The 6,438-nt window shown below is 35.2% G+C and overlaps 1 long non-coding RNA gene across 1 annotated transcript; it reads right to left on the minus strand.

Annotated features, from left to right (window-relative positions):
* Window positions 1-1,400: 1,400 nt before the first annotated feature.
* On the minus strand, window positions 1,401-6,189 carry LOC145718705 (uncharacterized). The gene is made up of 3 exons (XR_014141973.1): window positions 6,053-6,189; window positions 5,880-5,953; window positions 1,401-1,480 (listed from the first exon to the last, which is right to left on the minus strand). It is a non-coding gene; the product is annotated as an uncharacterized LOC145718705 (long non-coding RNA).
* Window positions 6,190-6,438: the final 249 nt, after the last annotated feature.

The following is a 6,438-nucleotide window of genomic DNA, read 5'->3' on the forward strand; positions in this document are numbered from 1 at the left end:
ATAAATAAATAAAGCAAAACAAAACAAAAAACCTGTAAAGTAAGCCAATTAAGTCAAACATTCCTAATAATAAACCAGGGAATTTAAATGAAACACATGGCAGATATGAGTAAATAATGAAAATTCTCCACTTCAAAACTGGAAATTCTTCAAATCAAAAAAAGAAACAGACTTGGGCGCCTGGGTGGCTCAGTTGGTTAAGCATCTTCCTTCGGCTCCGGTCATGATCCCAGGGTACTGGGATCGAGTCCCACATCAGGCTCCCTGCTCCATGGGGAGCCTGCCTCTCTCTCTCTCTCTTTCTCTGTCTCTCTGTGTCTCATGAATAAATAAATAAAATCTTTTTTTAAAAAAAAAGAAACAGACGACATTTTATTGGTATAAGCATAACTGCTAATCTCTTACATTTGACTTATGCAAAGTGAAATGTATTATTACTGTTACCTGGGAACTCCAAAGATTTTCTCAGAATTACCCCCACCTCTGAGATAGTATAATGCAAATGCACACACAAATTCCTTCCAAAAACCAATAAGCACATTGGTTAGAGGCCAGTGGCTTATAAGAGGCGGGTAAACTTGAAGCATGTCCCAATCACACAGGGATGAAACTATTTCTATTGTAGCAGTAAGAGTACAAAGTGGGTTCTTCCACTTACTAGATTTTTGACACTGGAAAAATCATTTAATCTTTGCAAGCCTCAAGTTTGTCCATCTGTAAACAGTGATGACTACAACACAGGGCTATTGCAGGGACTAAAAGAGAAAATGTACGTACCATGCTTAGCACAAGTCTGGCACACAGTGAGTGTTCAAGTGTTACCTATTATAATTATTCTCTGAAATTAATTTAACTTGAACTTGAAAGCAGGTAAAATAACTAGAGCCTCAAAAGATGAATACAGAGCACCAAAAAGAGATTTAGGAGTCATCTATTCTTTACTACTAAGAATATGATCCTGGGAAATGAAGTAAACCTGGCTGGCTCTAGGTTATTCCATCTATAAAATGAGATTCTATAATCCATTAGAGGAACACCTGTGAAATGTCTACAATATTCCCATAAAAGTCTCATACTATGCTATGTCTTTCATTTTTATCTTTTATTTTTTTAAAGATTTTTTATTTATTTTTCTATGTCTATGTCTTTTAAAGAAGAAAAAAATATTTGTTGAAACTCATGTCCATATGTTTCCCCAGAGGATAAGTGGATTAATGAATAAGAATGTTTCTATGTCCAGATGCATCCTTTAACAAAATGAATGTGATTTGCAATTTAGAGTCATTATTAATTGTTTATTTGTTTATAAATAAAAATCACTCTATATGTCAGGACTTTCTAAGTGAAAAGGACACATACTTAAAACAGTTTTCTTCATAGATGACGTTCCAAATCTTCCAAGCATCTGGCCCCTTGTAACCCGTGTAGCGCTCGGGATTAAGGAGCAAATCTACATATTCAGCATCAGGAGACTGTATGTCTGTAAAATGAAATGTTCCATTAAATCTTTTTCTTCAGTTACCTTAAAAAACTAGTATAATCGACTATACTCCACTGATTCTAAGGCACCACAAATGTAACAGTGCATCCAGACTTTAAAAACAACCTTTTACAAGAAAGATGAGAGAGAAAAGAGGAAGGCACAGACACATTAAATGTACTCACTGGTTGCAAAAGCATCCTGCTTTTAAAAATGGTAAAAAATAGGAATATGTGAATTTTAGAATAGAAGAAACATGGTAATTTAATTCTGATAAGCTATCCAGATGAAAAATATACTATATATTTCCCTCCACATTAACTGCAAGCAGTTCATCAGTAACTAGGATAAATGAAGATGTATTACTACCAGACACTGTTTATTACCAAAAACTTCCTTCTTACATGACCACCATCAAGATCCACTACAAAGTTGTCCCAAAGGTATAATCCTAAACATGCAAAAAATTATAAGCAGGATGATACTTGCATCAGCATTATTTATTAAAGGGAAAATTAGAAGCAACCTAAATGTCCAACAGCAGCACATGGGGCTCTGGAGCCAGAGTGCCTGGGTTAGAATCCAGGCTCTACTAGTTATTCAGTGTGGAACCCGGGGCAAATTACTTATGTTCTCGATGCATTGGTACCATTATTTATAATATGGAGATAATACTCAGTGTTACTGTGAGACTTAAGTAAGTTTATATGTGCAGAGTGCTCAGAACCACGGTACGAGTATAATACATCTTAGCTAGTGGTATTATGAGATATCTTAACAGGACATTTTACAATCAACAAAACTGTTAAGTACGAATGCTATCTAATAAAATGAAAAGATAAGAATTATAGGAAAGTCAATTACAGATACCAATGAAAAAACATATAAAAATTGGTGAGATACTGGTTTCTCACATGTTCTATAAATTTGTGTAATGGATTATAACTTTGAAACAAAAAAATGTCCCCTCGTTCTCCAGTGGCTTTGAGAAATTATTTAATATACAGTAATACCTTCCTCATTTATAAAGCTTAACAACATGAACCAACAAAAAATGAAGAAGTGCGCAAAAAAGCAACCAGAGTAGATGACAAAAATCTGAGCACACAGGTACTCATAAGAAAGTCCATCAAGCTCTCAAAAGTACCTACTTTTTTTTTTTATGAAATTCAATTTTTTTTTTTTTTAAGATTTTATTTATTTTTTGACAGCGAGAGAGGGAACACAAGCAGGGGGAGTGGGAGAGGGAGAAGCAGACTTCCCGCCGAGCAGGAAGCCCGATGTGGGGCTCGATCCCAGGACCCTGGGATCATGACCTGAGCCGAAGGCAGACGCTTAACGACTGAGCCACCCAGGCGCCCGGGAAAGTTCCTATTTCTTATTAAAAACACAATGACAAAAACAAAAATAAAACTAAGCTTGGCTATTTTTATCCCAATTGACAGTACATTAGAGACATAAATTAGGGGAAATTTTGCTTCTAGAAGTAGCACAGTGACAGCATCTAGAAATAACAGAGTCCATGCAGAAGTGGCAATTAAAATAACTAGAAAAAGTAGAAATAAAAACTTAAAAACAGGGGCGCTTGGCTGGTTCAGGCAGTAAAGCATGTGACTCCTGATCTTGGAGTTGTTAATTTAAACCCCAGGTTGGGTGTAGAGATTACTTTAAAAAACAAAACAAAACTTAAAACAAATTTGTATGGGATCCTCTGGCTCAGGAACAGATACTTCTGTTTATCTCAACTAATACTAAAAGCATTGCCACAGTATAGCAAATTAGGATAAATTCATAAAAAATAGCCCTCATTTTTAAAACATATAAATAATGCTCAGCATCTAGTACTTTAAGATTGAAAACAAATTACTAGTAATTAAATTTTTAATATTCTGCCTAATCAGGCATAAATGTTAGTTGACTCATAATTTTACTTTTAACAAATACTTCATCTTGCCTCAACTTTTTAATAAAAAATAACTGTTACTGGGGCGCCTGGGTGGCTCAGTCGGTTAAGTGTCTGCCTTGGGTTCAGGTCATGATCCCGGGCTGGGATGGAGCCCCATGTTGGGCTCTCTGCTCAGCGAGGAGTCTGCTTCTCCCTTTCCCTCTGTCCCTCCCCACCACTCGTGTTCTCTCTCATTTGCTCTAAGTAAATAAATACAAAATTTTTAAAAAATTGTTACTATAGCCATATTTTGTCAGATGACAAAAGCTCAAATTTCTAATTAAAATTTACAGAATACCTCTGTCTTCTACCTACCATTTACATACATTATATCTTCCTTATAAAGCTATCCCTTTTTTTTTTAATACTCACCCTCCTTTAACAGAAGAAACAAATATAAAGGGACAAGTGATTCATCCAAGATAACAGAACTCCACCAGATAAGAATTATTGATTCTCAGTCCTTCCTACACAAATATAAGCAGGTAGTCTCAAAAGTACACTTTGATAAACGAAGTTAAAGTATTACTTTCCTTTCTCTAACGCTGCAGGTCTAAAAAAAAATGTGCTGCATGTTAAAAGTTTAATTTTATCTCATAGTAATATTCAGGCCAAAGAATCCTTGTGAAAAAGATGGTAAAGTTAAGGGGCTGGGAGAGCATTTTACCCCCCTTCTACACTAGTCTAAACCTTGGTGTAAGTCCACAACTCCTTATCCAACATCCCTGGGGCCAAATGTGTTTTGGAATTCAGAACTTTTCAGATTTTAGAAAAGTATTATAGCATATGCAACATATACTGAATAATTACTCCAGCAGGGACTGGGGCAGCAACTTTTAATCCAACACCAAAAATATTTCTGTAGTGAAACATGTGAATGTTCACACTAAAAGAGTCTGTGCTAAACTTAGGGGGAAAATATTCATTTTTCAGAGTTTTCAGATTTGGGAATTAGGAATAAAGGATTATAAATATTATTTGCCAAGGCATAACCATGTTTTACATTAGGAAAGCATATGTTTCTTTTTTTTCCCCAAAAAATGAAACCACAAAGTTAAAAATAAGTACTTTCTCTTTGCCTTCCTCTTTTTGGAGGGAATTGCAGGATTTGTCTCTCACTTGCAATGAAAATGATCTATATCATTCTTTTTGCTTATTTTTTTTTTAAGATCATTAATCTGCTTCAAAAGAGCCACTGGAGGATACCAAAACTCAGTTTGATTTGATTTTGGTTAGCCAATTAAAAGGCTAACAGTTCAACTAAGAAAAAGGAAAAATAGGGGAATCCATAAATCTGAATAAAGGGTTCTAATGGGTCCTAGGGCTCCTGGATTTGAACAGTACCAGAACTCTGGCCCAGCTTCCCATATCTCAGATACAACTCATGGTTTATTCTTCTCTTTTCCAAAAGCAACACACACCATCAAGGAAAATATGTAACAACCCAAGGCCAGTACAACAAAAGCAAGTTTTTACAATCTCCATCTCTACATTTGAGCTATTTATGCAAAATGTGTATATTACAAAAATCATATATATATTTTATATATTACTGAGATACACAAAACTGTAAGAGTCAGACTCAGGAGGTAAATTTTTTCCAGAAACTGAGGGTTTGTTGTTTTTTTTTAACTGTGGTAAAACGTATATAACGTAAAACTTACCATTTTAACCATGTTTAAGAGTACAATCCAGTGACATTAATTATATTCACAACATTGTGCAACTGTCACCACTGTTTCCAAACTCTTCTATGACCTCAAACAGGAACTCTAACCATTAAACAATAACACCCCATTCTCCCCCTCCACTAACCTCTGGTTACTCTGTGAAACATACAATAGTTGTCCTTTTGTGTCTGGCTTATTTCATTTAGCATAGTATTTTCAAGGTTTATCCATGTTGCAGCACATATCAAAACTTTGTTTATGGGCTAAATAATATTCCATTGTATGTATTTATTACACTCTGTTTATCCATTCGTTGATGGATATTTGGGTCATTTCTACATTTTTTTGTGAAAAATGCCACCACAAATATGGGCATACAAGTATCTGTTTCCTTGTCTTCAATCTTTTTCGGTACCTATTTAGCAGTTGAATTGTTAGGTCATGTGGTAATTCTGTCTTTTGCTTTTTGAGGAACTGCCATACTTTAGAAACTAAGGTCTAAAAACCATTTTAAAAGATTTTTTTTTCAGGGGCGTCTGGCTGGCTCAGTCAGCTGGGTGCCTGCCTTCGGCTCGGGTCATGATCCCGGGGTCCTGGGATCGAGCCCCACATTGGGCTATCTGCTTGGTGGGGAGCCTGCTTCTCCCTCTCCCTCTCCCTCTGTCTACCTGCTTACTTGTGCTCTCTATCAGATAAATAAATAAAAAATCTTTAAAAAAAAAAGATTTTTTTTTTTCCTTACACCCAATTTTAAACAAAACGCATACTATAAAAAATGTTATACCATCAGCTTCACAGAAGTTGTCTGAGGAATCATCATGCTTGGTCCACTGAAGAACAGCCTTCTGCGTTTCCTCACTTCAAATAAAGAAAACAGGTACAGTTATCCCTTTTTTTTAAGTTATCATTTCACAAGAAAAAACATAAAATACTACTGCAAAAAAAAAAAAATCAAACCTCAGAGATTCATCCACAGCTCCAAGTCGTTCAGCTTGTTCACATTCTTCAATGAGATTATTGGCTACCTCAGAATACTAAAAGAAAAAGGAGAATAAACAGATTACAACTTACTGCACTTTAAAAACTTTTTAAAAGAATTTCAAAGTTATTTGAAGTTCTTTTATACCTAGCACCATTTCCTTGGCTTTAAAACTTAAAAAAAAATATTAAGCCCTCACATCTCCCCTGAAGCTAAAAAAAAGACATAAAAGGCTTTGTCCCTTGTTTTTGTTGGTGAGCACATTTACTATATGGTCACAAAATAAAGAATATAGTTCTGATAACTCATTACCAAGCTGTTCACTAAGAAAATCTCTGAGGTCTAAGGAACACTAGGCAAAGCA

This window comes from Leptonychotes weddellii, unplaced genomic scaffold (assembly GCF_054177405.1).
Source record: "Leptonychotes weddellii isolate Sample4059 unplaced genomic scaffold, ASM5417740v2 HiC_scaffold_2020, whole genome shotgun sequence".
Lineage (NCBI taxonomy): Eukaryota > Metazoa > Chordata > Mammalia > Carnivora > Phocidae > Leptonychotes > Leptonychotes weddellii.